General features: G+C 44.2%; 1 long non-coding RNA gene across 2 annotated transcripts; it reads left to right on the top strand.

Moving 5' to 3' along the window:
• The first annotated feature begins 197 nt into the window (after positions 1–197).
• On the top strand, positions 198–13,190 carry LOC116591148. 2 transcript variants are annotated; one of them, XR_004285853.1, is made up of 4 exons: positions 198–861; positions 5,323–5,392; positions 7,553–11,440; positions 12,570–13,190. It is a non-coding gene; the product is annotated as an uncharacterized LOC116591148 (long non-coding RNA). The 2 variants fall into 2 exon arrangements; XR_004285851.1 differs by lacking the exon at positions 12,570–13,190 and having other exon boundaries at positions 7,553–11,561.
• The last annotated feature ends 3,376 nt before the right edge of the window (positions 13,191–16,566 follow it).

The raw sequence follows: 16,566 nt of genomic DNA on the forward strand, positions 1-16,566 counted from the left end.
AAGTTCTATATCTAACTAGAAACTAACATGACCTTGCATAAAAGAGTAACTTCTGAAAGGGGATTAATAGTATTAACATTCTTTCTAGGGGTGCCTGGATGGCTCAGTGGGTTAAGCCTCAGCCTTTGGCTCGGGTCATGATCTCTGGGCTTTGGGATCCATCAGGCTCTCTGCTCAGCGGGAAGAAAAGGGAATTCCCTTTCTCTCTGCCTGCCTCTCTGCCTACTTGTGATCTGTCAAATCTTTAAAAGGAAAATGTCCTTTCTATATATGATTTTGTAATACTGCTGAACTATAGCTGTTCCTTAAGAGCCTAAACTATATCTAAACAGGAACGATTTCCTTTACAAGACAGGCATTGAAGAAAGGCAAAGGTAAAAGTCAGCAAAGGCCGTTTGTTATAGTCTTGAACTCTTAATAGTTTTTAAATTTTTATGTACTTACCCTTGTTGGAAAGATTACTATGGGGTGAGGTTTGTGAAGATGGAAGAGACAGGGAACACACCTGCATGTGGGGTGAGATTTGTATTGGCAGAGATGTCTTTTTCCATGTATCCTAATTTTTGCCTTGTGCAACAGGCAAAAAAAAAAAAAAAACCATTTTCTAGGTTTTGTCAAGAAGTTGACATCCTGCTACTGCTCTACCTGAATTTATAAACTGAAGTATATCAATTTTTGAACTTCTATTAAGGAAAATTTCCAGTAGAAGTAGTACAATACCCGTATCTCAGCTCCAAAAGTGATCAGTTCGTGGTCAGCCTACCTTGTTCATACCTACCAATTCACCATTCTACTTTGCACGCTTATTTGGAAGAAAATCCCAGACAACTGATTTCATCCCCAACTATTTCAGTCTAAAAGGTAAGGATTTAAACATAACCACAGTACTTTTATTAAACTAACAGTAATGCCTAACCACCCAGTCAATATCCATGTTATCTTTACTGTCTCTTAATTTATTTTTATATTAGGATGTTCAAGCAAAGTCCATATATGTTACATTGGTTTTAATCACAGATTCTCCCACCCATTTACCCTTAAAATTGTTCTGAGATCATTTTCATATTCTGGGTTTGCTCACTAACCCTGTGGAATCCCTGGACATAAATTTCTGTCTCCTGTATTACAAACTTCATAGATCTCAAGACTTGGTCAGATTCAGATCTGGTAATTTGTGTTTTTTTTCTTATTTTTTTTACTAGTCTGAAATTTTAGAAGTCTGGCAACCCAGACTATGTGTTACTCTACAAGTGTTACTAGACGGCTGCCTCACTGACTAGTGGTTTCACTGAGTTCCTGATTCTTTTTTTTTTTTTTAAGATTTTATTTATTTATTTGAGGGAGAGCATGAGCGGGAGGTCAGAGAGAAAAGCAGACTCCCCGTGGAGCTGAGAGCCCGATGGGGGACTCGATCCCGGGAGTCCGGGATCATGACCTGAGCCGAAGGCAGTCGTCCAATCAACTGAGCCACCCAGGCGTCCCTGAGTTCCTGATTCTTAATTAGTGCCTGCACCTTGATAGCTTTGTGTGCATATTTCCCAACTCTGTATATGTTCTCTCATTATCTTGTGTTTCCCCTGTATAGCCCTAAGTTGTAATGCAGATGAGTTGTTTAGTGTTTGTTCTAATGATCTGATTCTTAAATACTTAAGTCCTTCCATGGTATAGAATGTACATTTGTCCTTAATGATTGGTATCTTAACCTTAAAGGAAGGCTAGTAAATAGTGAGCATCAAAATGACCAGCTTTTTACTGAGGTCTAAGTTTTTCTTTCTGTTTTTTTTTTAATATTTATTTATTTGACAGATAACAAGTAGACAGGCAGGCAGAAAGAGAGAGAGAGAGAGAGAAGCAGGCTCTCTGCTGAGCAGAGAGCCCAACGCGGGACTTGATCCCAGGACCCTGAGATCATGACCTGAGCCGAAGGCAGCAGCTTAACCCACTGAGCCACCCAGGCTGCCCATACTGAGGTCTAAGTTTTGAGGGTTTTTTTGTTTGTTTTTGAATTTTTTTATTAACATATAATGTATTATCAGCCCCAGGGATACAGGTCTGTAAATCGCCAGGTTTACACTTCACAGCACTCACCATAGCACGTATCTTCCCCAATGTCCATAACCCAACCACCCTCTTCCTACCCCTCTCCTCCCGGCAACCCTCAGTCTGTTTTGTGAGATTAAGAGTCTCTTAATGGTTTGTCTCCCTCCCGATCCCATCTTGTTTCATTTATTCCTTTCCTACCCCCAAAACCTCCCACGTTGCCTCTCAACTTCCTCTTATCAGAGATCATATAATTGTCTCTCTCTGATTGACTTATTTCACTAAGCATAATACTGTCTAGTTCCATCCACGTCCTGGCAAATGGCAAGATTTCATTTCTTTTGATGGCTGCATAGTATTCCATTGTATGTATGTACTCATCATCTTTATCCATTCATCTGTTGATGGTTATCTTTCCATAGTTTGGCTATTGTGGACACTGCTTCTATAAACATTTGGGTGCACGTGCCCCTTCAGATCACCACATTTGTATCTTTAGGATAAATACTCAGTAGTGCGATTGTTGGGGCATAAGGTAGCTCTATTTTCAACTTTTTGAGGAACCTCCATGCTGTTTTCCAGAGTGGTTGCACCAGCTTGCATTCCCAACAACAGTGTAGGAGGATTCCCCTTTCTCTGCATCCTTGCCAGCATCTGTCATTTCCTGACTTGTTAATTTTAGCCATTCTGACTAGTGTGAGGTGGTATCTCATTGTGGTTTTGATTTTTATTTCCCTGATGCCGGGTGATGTGGAGCACTTTTTCATGTGTCTGTGGCCATCTGGGTGCCGTCTCTGCAGAAATGTCTGTTCATGTCCTCTGCCCATTTCTTGATGGGATTCTTTGTTCTTTGGGTGTTGAGTTTGATAAGCTCTTTATAGATTTTGGATACTAGCCCTTTGTCTGATATGTTGTTTGCAAATATCTTCTCCCATTCTGTCAGTTGTCTTTGGTTTTGGTAACTGTTTCATTTGCTGTGCAAAAGCTTTTTTAAATTTTTTTTTAAGATGTTATTTATTTGACAGAGATCACAAGTAGGCGGGGGGGGGGGGGGGGGGTAGTAGGCTCCCGGGAGAGCAGAGAGCCCGAGGTGGGGCTCAATCCCAGGACCCTCAGATCATTACCTAAGCCAAAGGCAGAGGCCGAACCCACTGAGTCACCCAGGTGCCCCTGTGCAAAAGCTTTTGATCTTGAAGTCCCAATAGTTCATTTTTGCTCTTGTTTCCATTGCCTTTGGAGATGTTCCTAGGAAGAAGTTCCTGTGGCTGAGGTCAAAGAGGCTGCTGCCTGTGTTCTCAAGGAGAAAGCTGTTCTATAAGATTTTAAGATTTTTTTTTTTTTTAAGATTTTATTTATTTGATAGAGAGATCACAAGTAGGCAGAGAGGCAGGCAGAGAGAGAGAGAGAGAGAGGAGGAAGCAGACTCCCTGCTGAGCAGAGAGCGAGATGCGGGACTCGATCCCAGGACCCTGAGATCATGACCTGAGCTGAAGGCAGCGGCTTAACTCACTGAGCCACCCAGGCGCCCAAGTTTTAAATATTGTTACCATCAGTTAGTAACCACATTATTACACCCACAGCCTGCATCAAAAGCCATTCTTTAAAAATTTAAAGGTAGCTCTCATGAGTTTCCAAAAACAAGGGAATTTCATAATAATATTCATTGTCCTAAGGGCTGTTTCTTAGGGCTGTAATAGATAATGGTGATGTTTTTGTTTCTGTTTTTTTCCTTAAAGACCAGGTTTTTCCAGAATTCATGTTAAAATCATAGTCGGGTTGCCTGGGTGGCTCAGTGGGTTAAGCCGCTGCCTTCGGCTCAGGTCATGGTCTCAGGGTCCTGGGATGGAGTCCCATATCGGGCTCTCTGCTCAGCAGGGAGCCAGCTTCCCTCTCTCTCTCTCTCTCTCTGCCTGTCTCTCCACCTACTTGTGATCTCTCTCTGTCAAATAACTAAATAAAATCTAAAAAAAAAAAAAATAGGCATATTGAGAGCTTAGTTTAGCTGGATGAGAGAAGATGTACATGGGGTTTGATAAGGAAAACCATCACTTCCCCACTGGGGAAATTGGGATGGGGGGCAGTATTCATTGGTTGGGCCTTGATCCCTGCATGTTCCCTAGAGTAGCTATGTGTGTGGCTGGAAGTCACAGCTTGACTTTGTAGCCACTTGAATTTTGTTCATTGCTTTAATGAAAGGAAGATGGACTTCATACCCCTCCACTAAGGGGACTTGGCAAGTTACTTAACCTCATCAGCCCTTGGCCTTACCTCAGAGCATTTTGTTTGACTATATATTGGGCAAATATAAGGGTTAATTTTAGCTTGCAATTCAAACAGTTTCTTATATGAAAGCACCCCAACTACTTAGAAGAGTTCGAATTCTACATTTCCTATGAACACAGTTCAAAATAGAGTAATTTCAGAATGTTACTTTACCAAAGTTATATCTGATTCTGGACAAGATTTTCATGAGAACACTGGTCCAGGTGTTCTCTCGACCCTTCTGTTTTTGCCACTGATGCTTAGTTTACATCTAACCCAGTTCCACGTACAGAGGAAATTGCTACTCTGCCTGCTTTTATATGTCACCCCATTTCTTTCATCAGCTGTCACCTCAACACTATGGTAGCAGCATTTCTGTCTATGCCTTTGCCACAGTCTTTCAGACAGCAGCTAATTTAGTTAAAACATTAATCGTGTTCCTCCAATACATAATGCTTCCAATGATTTCCCCTTCCCTTGGAATAAAATACACACCCTTGACTCTGGCTGTACATAATCCAATGTTTGTCAGCCTCTTCATCAACCAACACCTGTTCCTCCTTCTCAGATATGCACATCTATTCCTGAGCCTTTGCATTTGTCTTTCCTACTTGGGATGCTCTCCCAAATCTTATGCCCTGGCTCCATCATCCATGTGCCCTTCCACAGGGGGCTTCTCTCACACCATATCCAAAATAAGCATTTCTTGACACCACTCTTAGCATGTTCTATTCCTTAGCACTAATTTTTTCCTAAAACCACTATCTCAAATTACCTTAGTTTTATCATTGACTCTTATGCATAAGATATAAGCTTCAAGAGAGCAGTAAAAAGTGGTTCATTATCGTATGCCCCTCACCTAATCCTACAACTGTGCCTGCTCCCATAATAGAGTGTGTAGTAAATACTGAGGAATGAATGAATTTCACTTACTGCTAATATGGACGTTTTTAAGCCCTCAACTTTCAATGTGTTCTTTATCCAACTGCCCCTCTATGAATGTATGTATTCCTTTCACAGGGTTCTAGGTTCCTGGAGCTCAAAACGGGGACCAGAGACCTGTAAACAACAGCCAAGGAGTAGCAAACTGGTAGGCCATGGCCAAATCCTTGCGCATGTATTTGGTTTGTGCAATGTTAGTTTTAAATGAACTAGCTGCTACATATTTTTATTGGAAATAGTCACATAAAAACCTAAACTTCCAGCTTCTTTTCAAAAAATATATGAGATCCACAATCCCTGGCATCAACTGACTGGCCCCAAGTAGCTCTCTGGTTGGGGTGCACACACACCAATGCATCATAGTTCTTTCTCTTCCCTCTTAATCACAGCACTGACGCCGCTGAAGCCAGCTGTCAGTTTGCATCCGTCGATGTGCTGACAGCGGTATTTTTCTTGAATCCTGCTCTTTTTGCTTGTTGGTGCTACCTGCCTGGTCTTTTTGCAGTGCACCTGATGTCACAGAGGATAATCCAAGACCTACACAAATCTCCACGTCTGTGAAAGTGGCCATATGCATACTGTGCCCAACCTCTCTTTACTGGCTGACCAGTATTCTATGGCTAACCTTTTCAAACTGGAATTTCTCCTTTGACGAGCTTTTGCATTATTGGAGCACTTGTGGAAAAACTCCGCAAGTGGAGTCTTCCTGTTTTTATACAGAGTATTTGACACATCAGATCTTTGTCCACAGCACAAGGACAAGGCACATCATAAATCTAAGCCACCATGAGGTTCAATATTTTCCACCCTAAATTACAAAACTAACTTCCTGCTCAACATGTTTTATTTCCTTGGATCTTCTCAAGCAAACCAAGTCTTATTCATTTAATAATTACTGCAACATGGATTAACAATGTACAATGACGTCATGTTGAAACTGGTTAGTCCTGGCAGACGATATTTTCCACACAAATGAAATGAAGAGCAAATTAATTTTCGATTTACTTGAAAATAGTCAAATTATAAATGTCAGGTGTCACCATAATTACACTTAACCTGATGAGGGTTACCATGATAGGTTTCTACCTAGAGAAATAAGGCAGAGAAAGTCTCGATGGCTAGATATGTGGCAAATATCTACAGATAATTAATACTTGCTTGCAGGGTACTTGCTTTCCAGTTGGAGGCCATTTTTTAAAAAGCCAAATAACATCCAGAGTAATCCAAATAATATCCAAAATGATCTTCAGTATAGTTTAGGGCCAGGCAAGCAGTATAATGAGTGCTGAGTTTAAAGAAGGAAGAGGGACCCCTGTGGCCTAAAAGACCCTGGAAAGTTTTCACAGGGAACACGAAACATGCGGGGTGCCTGGGATGGGAAAGAGTTTGAAAGGCCAAGAAGGAAAGGCAATGTAATATAGAGGTAGCGCGTAAGGGGGACTGTGGAGTGCGTGCCGGGGTGAACACCAGCCCTGTGTGGCCAGAGAAGGCAGGCAATAGTGGACTTAAGGAGTCAGACTGCTGGCGGTCACTGTTTTTATCTAATTTTGTACACACTACTTAATGTCTCCAAACTTCCATTTCCCATCTGAACAGTGAGTCATTGAGTCTGCTGTATTCAGATAGTACGAGGGTTAAAAGACGTGATGTATGTATGTGGTGCACTTAGCACAGTGTTAGACCTGTAGCGAATGGTCAGTCAGTGGTATCACCATTTTAGCATTGTCAGAGGCCTGTGGATGTCAGACTGTGGTGACTTGTAGACCAGAGAGCCACTGTGTTAAGCAGGTGGGTGACTATTAACTTCCTAGGGTCACTGTAACAAATTACCACATACTTGCTGACTAAAAAGAAATGGATTCTCTCACAGTTTTGGAGGCTACAAGTCTGAAATCAAGGTGTTGGCAGGGCCGTGCTCCCCTTGAAGGTTCTAGGGAAGAATCCTTCCTTGACTCTTTCTAGCCACTGGTGGCTCCCAGCTGTCCCTGGCATTCCATGGCTCGTAGCCATGTCATTGCATTTTCTGCCTCCCTCTTTATGTGGCCTTTTTCTCTCTGTGTATGTCCTCTCCCCTCTTTATAAGGACACCAGTCACTGGATTTGGGCCCCACCCTAATCCAGTATGACCTCATCTAATTACAGCCACAAAGACTATTTCCAAATAAGGTCACATTCTAAGGTTCTAGATGAAATGAATTTGGGGGAGGTGGGGGACACTTTTCAACCCACTGCAGTGACATAAGAAAACCAAGTTGAAAAAAACTGAAATGAACATGTTTTTTTAACTTTCATTTTGAAATAATTTCAGGCTTACAAAATACAAGCTGCAAAAATGGTACAAAGAATTCCCGTGTAGCCTTCACCCAGATTTCCCAACTAGCTTCATCACTCTCTCTCCCTCTGCATGTGTGTGTACTGGATTTTCCGATACATTTGAGAGTAAGTTGCAGTCATGATGTCCCCTTACCTGTATTTCACTGTATACTCCCTAAAAATAAGGATCTTTATCTTCCATATCCATAGTAGGATTATCGAAGTCAGGAAATTAAAAAAAAAATTATACTGACCTAATCAGATATTACCAGTTTTCCTACCAATGCCCTTTTCTGGTCCAGGATCCAATCTAGAATCACATATTGCCATTAATTTACTTTCTTCTGAAATAGTTCCTCAGTTTGTCTGTCTTTCATGACCTCGACATTTTTTGTTTTGAAGAGCTTTATTTTTTCCAACATTATAGCTTGATACATTTCAAACCTCTAAGGAAAATTAAGAGCAGTAAAAACCAGTACCTTTATATTCATTACCCAAGGTTCATTAGTAATTATATTTTGTTACACACGTATGATTTCTCTGGGTATATATATGTAGCCACATATTTTTGTTTTCTGAACCATTTAAGTTACTTTACCCTTAAATACTCTAACACATATTACCAAAGATCGAGGACATTTGCCCCCATAGCCACAACTCAACTGTCATCACAGGAAATTTAACATTGATACAAATATGTAATATACAGTTATCTTAGAATTTCCCAGATTGTTGTAATTGTTGTTGTTTATAACTGGGGGTTGGTTGTTTGATGCAGGGTCCAAAGTTTATATATTGTATTTAGTTTACTATCTCCTAAGCTGCATTAATCTAGAAAACTCCCCATGATTAGATGCACGTTTAAACATTTTTGGTAGGCCCACTACATAGATGATACTGTGTTCTCAGTGTATCACTTAGCAGGCACATGTCAGTTTGTCCCATTATCATTAAGTTTGGTCATTTGACTAAAGTGGTGTCTACCATAGTCCTCCATTATAAAGGTACTTTTAATCTGTACTCTGTGGGGTTATACATGAAGACTGAGTGAATTCCCTGTTCCTTGACAGTTTTCACCCATGGCTTTAGCATCCATTAATGGTCTTACTGGAGTCAAGTTTTTGTTTTGTTTTAGGTTTTACTATAGCAGTTGGAAAATGGTGGTTTTTCTATTTCTAGCTGCTTAAACATTTGTTGGTTGGCATTCTTCTATGAAGAGAGCTTTCCCTTCATCTCTTACTATTTCAAGTTTCTATAAGATCTTAAGATCTTAAAAAAAAAAAATTCCTCTCATTGTGATGCTGACATCACCCCAAATTAGGCCAGTGGAGACTCCTACAGGCTAGCTCCTTTGGCCTTTCGATATGTCCCCATTAGTTTTGGGCATTATGTTACTTTCTCGTACAACAAGATAGTCCAGGTTCACCTTCTACTTTCTCTGCTTCAACCCCGGAACAAGCCATTCCTCTAAGAACCACAAGTTCCTGTTAGTGAGGGACCAAATTCTGGCAGAAGGTAAGCTCATTGCTACTTGGTATCATCGTTTCTACGTCTTTTCGTATGAAACCTCCAATTCTACTCCATCACTATAGAGTTCTTTTGCTCCTTCCTTCCAGAGTAAACCAGGAGCTTTGTAGAATGCTCTTTAATTGAGGTCTGCCCGGTGTTTCATGATTAGACTCAGGTTTTGTGTTTTTGGTAGGTGTACAACAGAAGTGAGGTTGTATCTTCCTCAGTGCATCAGATTAGGAGGCCCATGTCGATTGGTTTCATGACTGATGGTGTTAACATTGGTCATCGATGAAGGTGGTGTCTACCAGTGTTCTCTACTTAAATGTTACTAGTTCCCCCTTTATAAGTAATAGAACCTTACAGAAGAGGTGTTTTGAGATCACATACATGCTGTTTTTCATCATCATTCTGCCTACTAATTTTAGCATCCACTGATGTTAGCCTGAAACATTTATTGAAAATGATTTTCTAATTCCAGCATTCCTTCCATATTTATTAGTTGGAATCCCACTATAAGGAAGAGCTTTCCCTTCTTCATTTACTCATTTGTTTATGTATATCAGTGTGTAACCATCTTGTGGGTCATAATCCATTACCATCCTTTATTTTGTTATAATTATCTAAGATGTGGCCAATAAGAATTGCTTTTAAGCTAGTTCCTTTGTCCTTTGAGATGAATACTTTTTTTAAAGATTTATTTTAGAGATAGAGTACACTCAAGGGAGCACAAGTAAGGGAGGGACAGAGAGAGAGGGAGAGACAATCTCAACCAGACTCCATGCTGAGCGTGGAGCCCAATGCAGGGATCAGTCTAAAGACTCTGAGACCATGACCTGAGCCAAAATCAAGAGTCGGCCACTTAACTGACTGATGAATATTTTTAAGACTATTCTTCACATATGTGACTTTCCAAAATATTCACAACATTTGTACGTTCTCTAGGAGTGTGTTATGAGAAGCCCTTGGGCTGTCTCATCAGCACTGGCTGTAGAGGAGATAGAGTGACTTTTAAAGGTCATGGTCACTACAATGCCAATGTATAGGGCTTCTCACGACAGTTTCCTTTTGGCCCATGACAGCCTTCCTCACCCATGATCAGCTCCCATACTCCCAACAGTCTGTCCTTGCCTTACAAGAACATTTTAGTTTGCAGTAAGAGTTAGCAGTAAGTACTTCCGCCCATTAGAGGTCACTTTTGGCTAGATGTGAAAGATTTCTCTCCAAATCTCTTACCAGCTGACTGGCAAGTTGTACTCTGAGCACAATAAGGATTTGTCTATTTCCAAAGGAACACTAATGTCTTTAGACGTGTCCACTTAAGCCTCATTTAAATCCTTAATCCAGACTTGAATCCTGGATGACAACCCGAAGAGTACATAACTTTGCTAAGTTCTGCTGGGAGAAAAATAAAGACAGAGATGCCTGTTTACATAAGCACTATGTTTTACATATGTTAACTCATTTCACATCTTTCATAAAAACCCTATGGGGTATGTTGGGGGGAACTCATGAAAGGTGATTTCACCCAGGCAGTAAGTGGCTTAGCCATGATTCAAACCCAAATACTTCGTTCCAGAGTGTGGATCGAAGTGTGCATCAACCTGCGTGGCTTTTCTAGAGTCCCACTGTAATTAAATCTTTCTATATTCAAGCCTGGAAACTTTGGCTTCTTTATAAAGCATCAGAGCTCTTTTGGAGATTAGCGGTGGATGCTTCTTATAAGCTGTGTGCCACTGGGAACTAGTCCAGTGGATGCATGCCTGTGCCCACACCTGAGCCCAATGTGACCTCTGTGGCTGCAGGCTGGCCAGGTCCTGGGATCAACCCCAGGAACCCAGCAGCTTCACCACCACCCCATTCAGTGTTGCACTCAGACAACCTGAGGCCACCAGTTTGGCCTTTGCCTCCTAGGAGCTGCAGCATCTGGCTTTGGAAGAAGCTTCAAATAATTCTCCAAGGTACTTGATAAGGTTCCCGACCTCTCCTCCTTGGCAGAGAGGGTGGTGAAAGGGGGCATGGGTTCTGGTGTTCGATCAGCCTGCATCAAAAGCCTGGTGCTCCTGCTCAGTGGCCTTGGGCAGAACTGCTTAGCTCCATGAGCCTGAGTTCCTTCATCCCCTGGTAGACGATGGAGACACTTCCCGGCACACGTGTTGTGAGAATTAATGATGTACGTAAAGGATGCTGGTGCAGGGTAGGAGGTACTTGGTAGATTTTACTTTTATCACTTCCTTAAAAGTAGAGCCCTATTCCCAATCCGAGTGACTGACTGATGTCGTGTCCTAGGTGGCTCTGCCTTTTCCCCAAACACTAGTGCCTCTCTCTGCTGGTTGTTACTCCTTGAGAAATGAAAACACATCCCTCCATGCCGGTGAGTGTCATCTCTTGTGCCTGGCCTAATTCTCCAACTAGACTCAAGTCTGGGACTGTCCTTTACACGTTTTCATATCCCTAGGCTTTTTTTTTTTTTAAGATATTTTTTATTTATTTGACAGAGAGAGAGAGAGAGAGGTCACATGTAGTCAGAGAGGCAGGCAGAGAGAGAGGAGGAAGCAGGCTCTCTGCTGAGCGGAAAGCCCGATGCGGGGCTGGATCCCAGGACCCTGAGATCATGACCTGAGCCGAAGGCAGAGGCCTCAACCCACTGAGCCACCCAGGTGCCCCCATATCCCTAGGCTTAACCAAGGACCCCAAACAGTAAGTGGTCAGTAAAGGACTGTTGATGAGAGACTAACAGAAGTTACTTCACAAGGATTTATGGAGTGTTTACCAAGTGTCGGGCAACAGGCCAGGCTCTGAGAAGAGTGAGGTGATTTAATGCCCAGTCAAAGGAGCTCCTGCTCCGACTAAAAGCTCCTGCTAAGACCTAGAACAGGTAATGCACCTTTTCGTCCCAGGGAATGACTTCTTCTGTTGAGGAAATCTGGTTTACTGTGTCTCAAACAAGAGGTAAAGCCAAGCCCACAGCCCAGAGCCTTTTCACTGTGGAGAGTGCATATGATGGCACTGAGTGCCCAAGGACCCGGGGCCATTCGGGACCTCACAAGCTGTTTTTGCCACCTGCTCTTTAAGACCAGCCCAGCAGCCCCTGACCTCCATGGCGAGCACAAGGACACAGCCCACGCTGTCCTCACCACAAGGGGTCAGTGTAAGACTGCCCAGGCTAGAGAAGTTGGTCAGTGATGGACTCCCTCCCTGGGAGGGACTCATTCCAGCCGTGCAGCATTTGAATGATTTGTTCTTGGGTGGAGTGGATGAAAAGAGAGAGAGTGGGTCAGAAAAACTGAAACTATCTGTTAAATTCACAGGTTGCTACAGTATGAGTTCAAACAATGTTTGACTATTTTTAGTGCAAAGACAGGTGATTTGAGGGTTTTGGAAAACAAAGCACCGTCTGGAAAACCAAGAGATAAGTGAGGAAATACAGTGCATTAGCAAAAACTTTACTTTTTCATTTGCAAAAACAAAATGACTTCCCCTCTCCCCAACCCCCCTCTCAGGAAAAGGAAGGCCTTCAGAAATTAGAAGAAATGCAATTTACTGACCAAGCCTCCCTCTGCAACAGAAAAAAGAACCTTCCCTCTTATCTGGGTTCAGAACTGGCAAGCAACATCGGCGTGGGCACTTCATAAACATTCACTGACCAAAACATCGACAGTGCAAAGCAACCATTCTGTTATTTCAAGAACCCTTCTAAAATGCCAGTGATTGAAGCAGGATCTTGACTATCCTTTGCAAATCTTGAAGAAGAAAAGCCCCATTCAGCTGGCCACATGGAATAAAACAAGCACAGTGGATTAACCTCTCCTGGAGCTGGGACATATTCTCAAAGAGCAGAGCAAACTGAAGCAGTGGGTAGGATTTTTAAGTGACTACTCCCAAAACATCCCAAGCAATGGGGATTCAGTGCCTCCACCTTGTAGGGAAAAAAACCCACCTTACTTCACTTTGCACGGACATGCAGGCTGTGCCTATGAACAGAAATGGCTGAAGCTGGCATGGGGGGGGGGGGGGCTGGAGGGGGCAGTTGGTTTTAGTCAAACGTAAACCATCCCCATCGTGATATATCAGTCGAGCTGAAAGACATTCAGGGAGAACATGGTGAAGCCAATGGGTTGTTATGTTGCTGGGTCAAGGTTTGCTTGTTTTGGCCCGGGTACACCTGGCCTTGGCCAGTGTGATCTCGATAAACAGAAAGGAATCCACCTCCATAACCGCAGCCCAGACAGCCTGTGCTGGTGAACCCGGGGTCTGGCTGAATTGGACTAGGATGGCTTGGAGACCTTCCATCAGAGAGCTGGGCTCTGTCTGCCCCTACAGGACCTCTTCTGCCGGTTCCTTATAAGAAGTACTCTTCCTGTGTCAGTGGTTGGCTGACGCAGGCGGGAGCAGAGGTGGGGCAGCCTCAACTTGGGTGTGGGCCTGGGCTGTCTTCAGCCTGGAACAGGACAGCTCTATCTCCTTACACCAGCTTCCCATCCCTGCCACCATGCTGCCCCTCCTGCCATGAGTAGCCTCACATTTTTCTCAGCAACAGAGGGGTGGTGGGGCGAGTGCCTCCTTCCCATCCCCCAGTCCTCCGTGCTGGATCCAGTTTCACAACACACACACGCACACACACACTCACACACCCCTACATGAGGATGGCTAACAGCTGAAGCCCACATCAGGGCATCAACCCCCCTAGTCAGCCTGGTGATGCCTGCACAGGCAGGGAGTCCCCAGGAAAACTACTTCACTTGACACAGCTTTAGCCCCCTGACCTTGGCCTCACATATAGGCCTCTACTTCTAGTGCCCACCCCTCCCACCTGCCCCTACTACCACCTCTGACCTTATCCAAATCTGCCCTTCCATTTGTCCCTCAGATTCTGCTTGACCGTGTATATGTGCAAGACAGACCCCTCCTGGGAGAGGTAGGCTGTGGCGCTCTCCTCTCAAACCCAAAGACTGAGGAAGGAAAAGAGCATGAACTGAGTCTTTGCTTTGTGCCAGGAGCTTTAGAAGCATGATCTTTCTTAATCTGGCCCTGCTACCTTAGAGGAAGGCCCCATTATTACCATAAGAGCTGGTGCCATGTGGAGGTCAAGAGCAGGGATGCTGCTGCCTGCATTTCAAGTCTGGGTTTGTAACCTTGGGCAGGTGATTTGACCTACAGGCCACGTCACCAGGAAAACGAGAATCAGGTTACTGTGAGCATTACATGAGTTAACTCATGTAAAAAGTGCTAAGAGCAACCCTACAGAAGTGTGAGTCACTATTATATAATATCAGCTACTGTGTGTTCAAGATGAGAAAATGGAGGCCACACAAGCACGGGTAGAGCCTAGGTTCTGGTGGGCTCCATACCAGGGCCCTCTCTGCATTACATGCTGCTTTGCTTTGATACTAGTGTGTCACTTCCCTTCCAGGGAGAGTTCCCTTTGGCCGACACCCGGAGCCTTAAAAGTGAGTGTGGAAGAGAAACCGGAGAACAGGAGCCACAGAGTCTCGTCTGGGCTCCAGAAGTTGCATCCCGGGGAGCTGAGGATTACCAGTGACCAGCAGTGCTCCCGTCTGGGCAGGAAGGTCCTGTTGGTTGTGGTTCTGGAGAGGGCTGGCCCTGTCACCTGCTCCTTCCTCTCCTCAGAAGCAGGCTGAGACCCCAGGATTCCATCCCTCCTCCTCATCCCTGCCCTCACCCCCATCCTAGAAACGGCGTTGTTTTTCCTCAAACTATGGCAGATGTTCAATTTAAACCTAACCCCACCTGCTCCAAAGCACATATTCTCTCCCGTGCTTATCTGGGTCAGTTGCCCCATGCTGCCCAGACGTCTGTGGGAGACAGACAAATGAGGCCACAGGGACTGGCCCTCATGCCTTGGCCTCCACGTGCAGGGGTGGGAGGAAACAGGAAACCAGAGCAAAGGCCAGTGCCGGTGGCAGGCACATGTATGTGTCACTTGGTCACCAAAGTATAAATCCAGTCGATGGGAAACTCATATCGACTCCCTTCAGCCCCAAAGCAGAAAAGCATCCAGAGGTGTGTGGGGCCAGGCAAACTACAGTCTCAACAGTGTTTCTGAAGCTTATATCATGCCTTGAATTGGTACTCTCCCTGTGAGCTTTGTGATCTCTGAAGCTTTCCGGACCAGGATTTACAAGGCAAAGAACCCCCACCTCATAGGCTTTTGCTAGAGCTAACTGCAGTGCCATAGGCAAAAATGCCAGGGGCTGGCATGCGAGAGAGGTTTGTAAAATGTAAAATTTCCTAGATCAGGTAAGAAACCAGGTATAATTTCACTTAGTTCCACCCCAGAGATGGAGGATCTGGAAAAAGGCTTTCTGCACTCGTGCTGGAATGTACCTGTCTCTTGTGGGTAGAGAAGCAAGCCTTTAGGTCACTTCTCGGCACTGTGGGTGTCAGAGGCTCGTCTAAGAAAACCCAGTCCTGGAACTAGCAGTTCCCATGATGGGTTGTCAACTGCCTTCCTGGGTCCCCCAGGCCTCTGTGACGAGCTGTCCACCTGCCCCTCCACTGTCAGGCCCCCTCTAAGCGTTTCAGGGTTATGCTCCCTGGTTCCCTCAAAGCAGGATGATATTTGGCACCAGTGGACAAAATTCTCAGTTGGGCAGTGAATCCCTAGACGCTTACCATCCTGCCTGCTTAGGAGGAGGAGAACAGAGAGGGCATGGAGCAGGAGGGGAGGACACAGGGTGAAAGTTCCAGAAGTCCAGCAACCTTTCACCCCGTCCCAATGACAGGAAGCTGAATCTAAAAGGAAACTCCTTAGATGCCTGGGGAAAAGCTGGTTAGGGAAGTAAAGAGTTACTGGAATGTTGAATGCTGTGAAGGAATCTGTCAGATGAGAAAGGAAAAGGAAAGTGGTTATCCAGGACAAAGGGCATGAGTTTTCAGTCTACTATTCATCATGACCGGAGAGGGACTGTTGACCAGATTATTTCATTCCACAGGTACGGAGGGAAAGACTTGTTACTTTTTTGTGTGCAGTGGGTTCCTCCCCACCTTGTGGACTGTTCTCATCCTGCAAGGCTGGGGGAACTCAATTCCAAGCACTCAGTGTGGTGAGAAGGTGAGGGCTTTGAAGCCAGAACACCCGGTTTCAAGCTGTTGCTCCCCTCTGACCCACACGTGACCCTGAGACCTCAAATTCCTCACCTGAAAATAAAAGCAATTGCTACCTCCAGGCTGCAGTGAGCAGTCTTGGGAGAACATGTGTGAGGAGGCTTCTCATAAAGAAGGGAACCTCACAGCTACTGGTCACTTGTTCTTTCTTTCTTTTTTTCTTTTTTCTTTTCTATTTATTTACTTGAGAGAGAGTGAGAGAGTGAGAGAGAGAGCATGAGAGGGGAGAGGATCAGAGGGAGAAGCAGACTCCCCTCCAAGCAGGGATCCTGACGTGGGACCCCAGGCAGTCACCTAACCAACTGAGTGACCCAGGCGCCCTCACTTGTTATTTCTAATCTGTAGGAACTCTAACTTCTCTCCAGGCCAACT

This window comes from Mustela erminea, chromosome 1 (genome assembly GCF_009829155.1).
Source record: "Mustela erminea isolate mMusErm1 chromosome 1, mMusErm1.Pri, whole genome shotgun sequence".
NCBI lineage: Eukaryota > Metazoa > Chordata > Mammalia > Carnivora > Mustelidae > Mustela > Mustela erminea.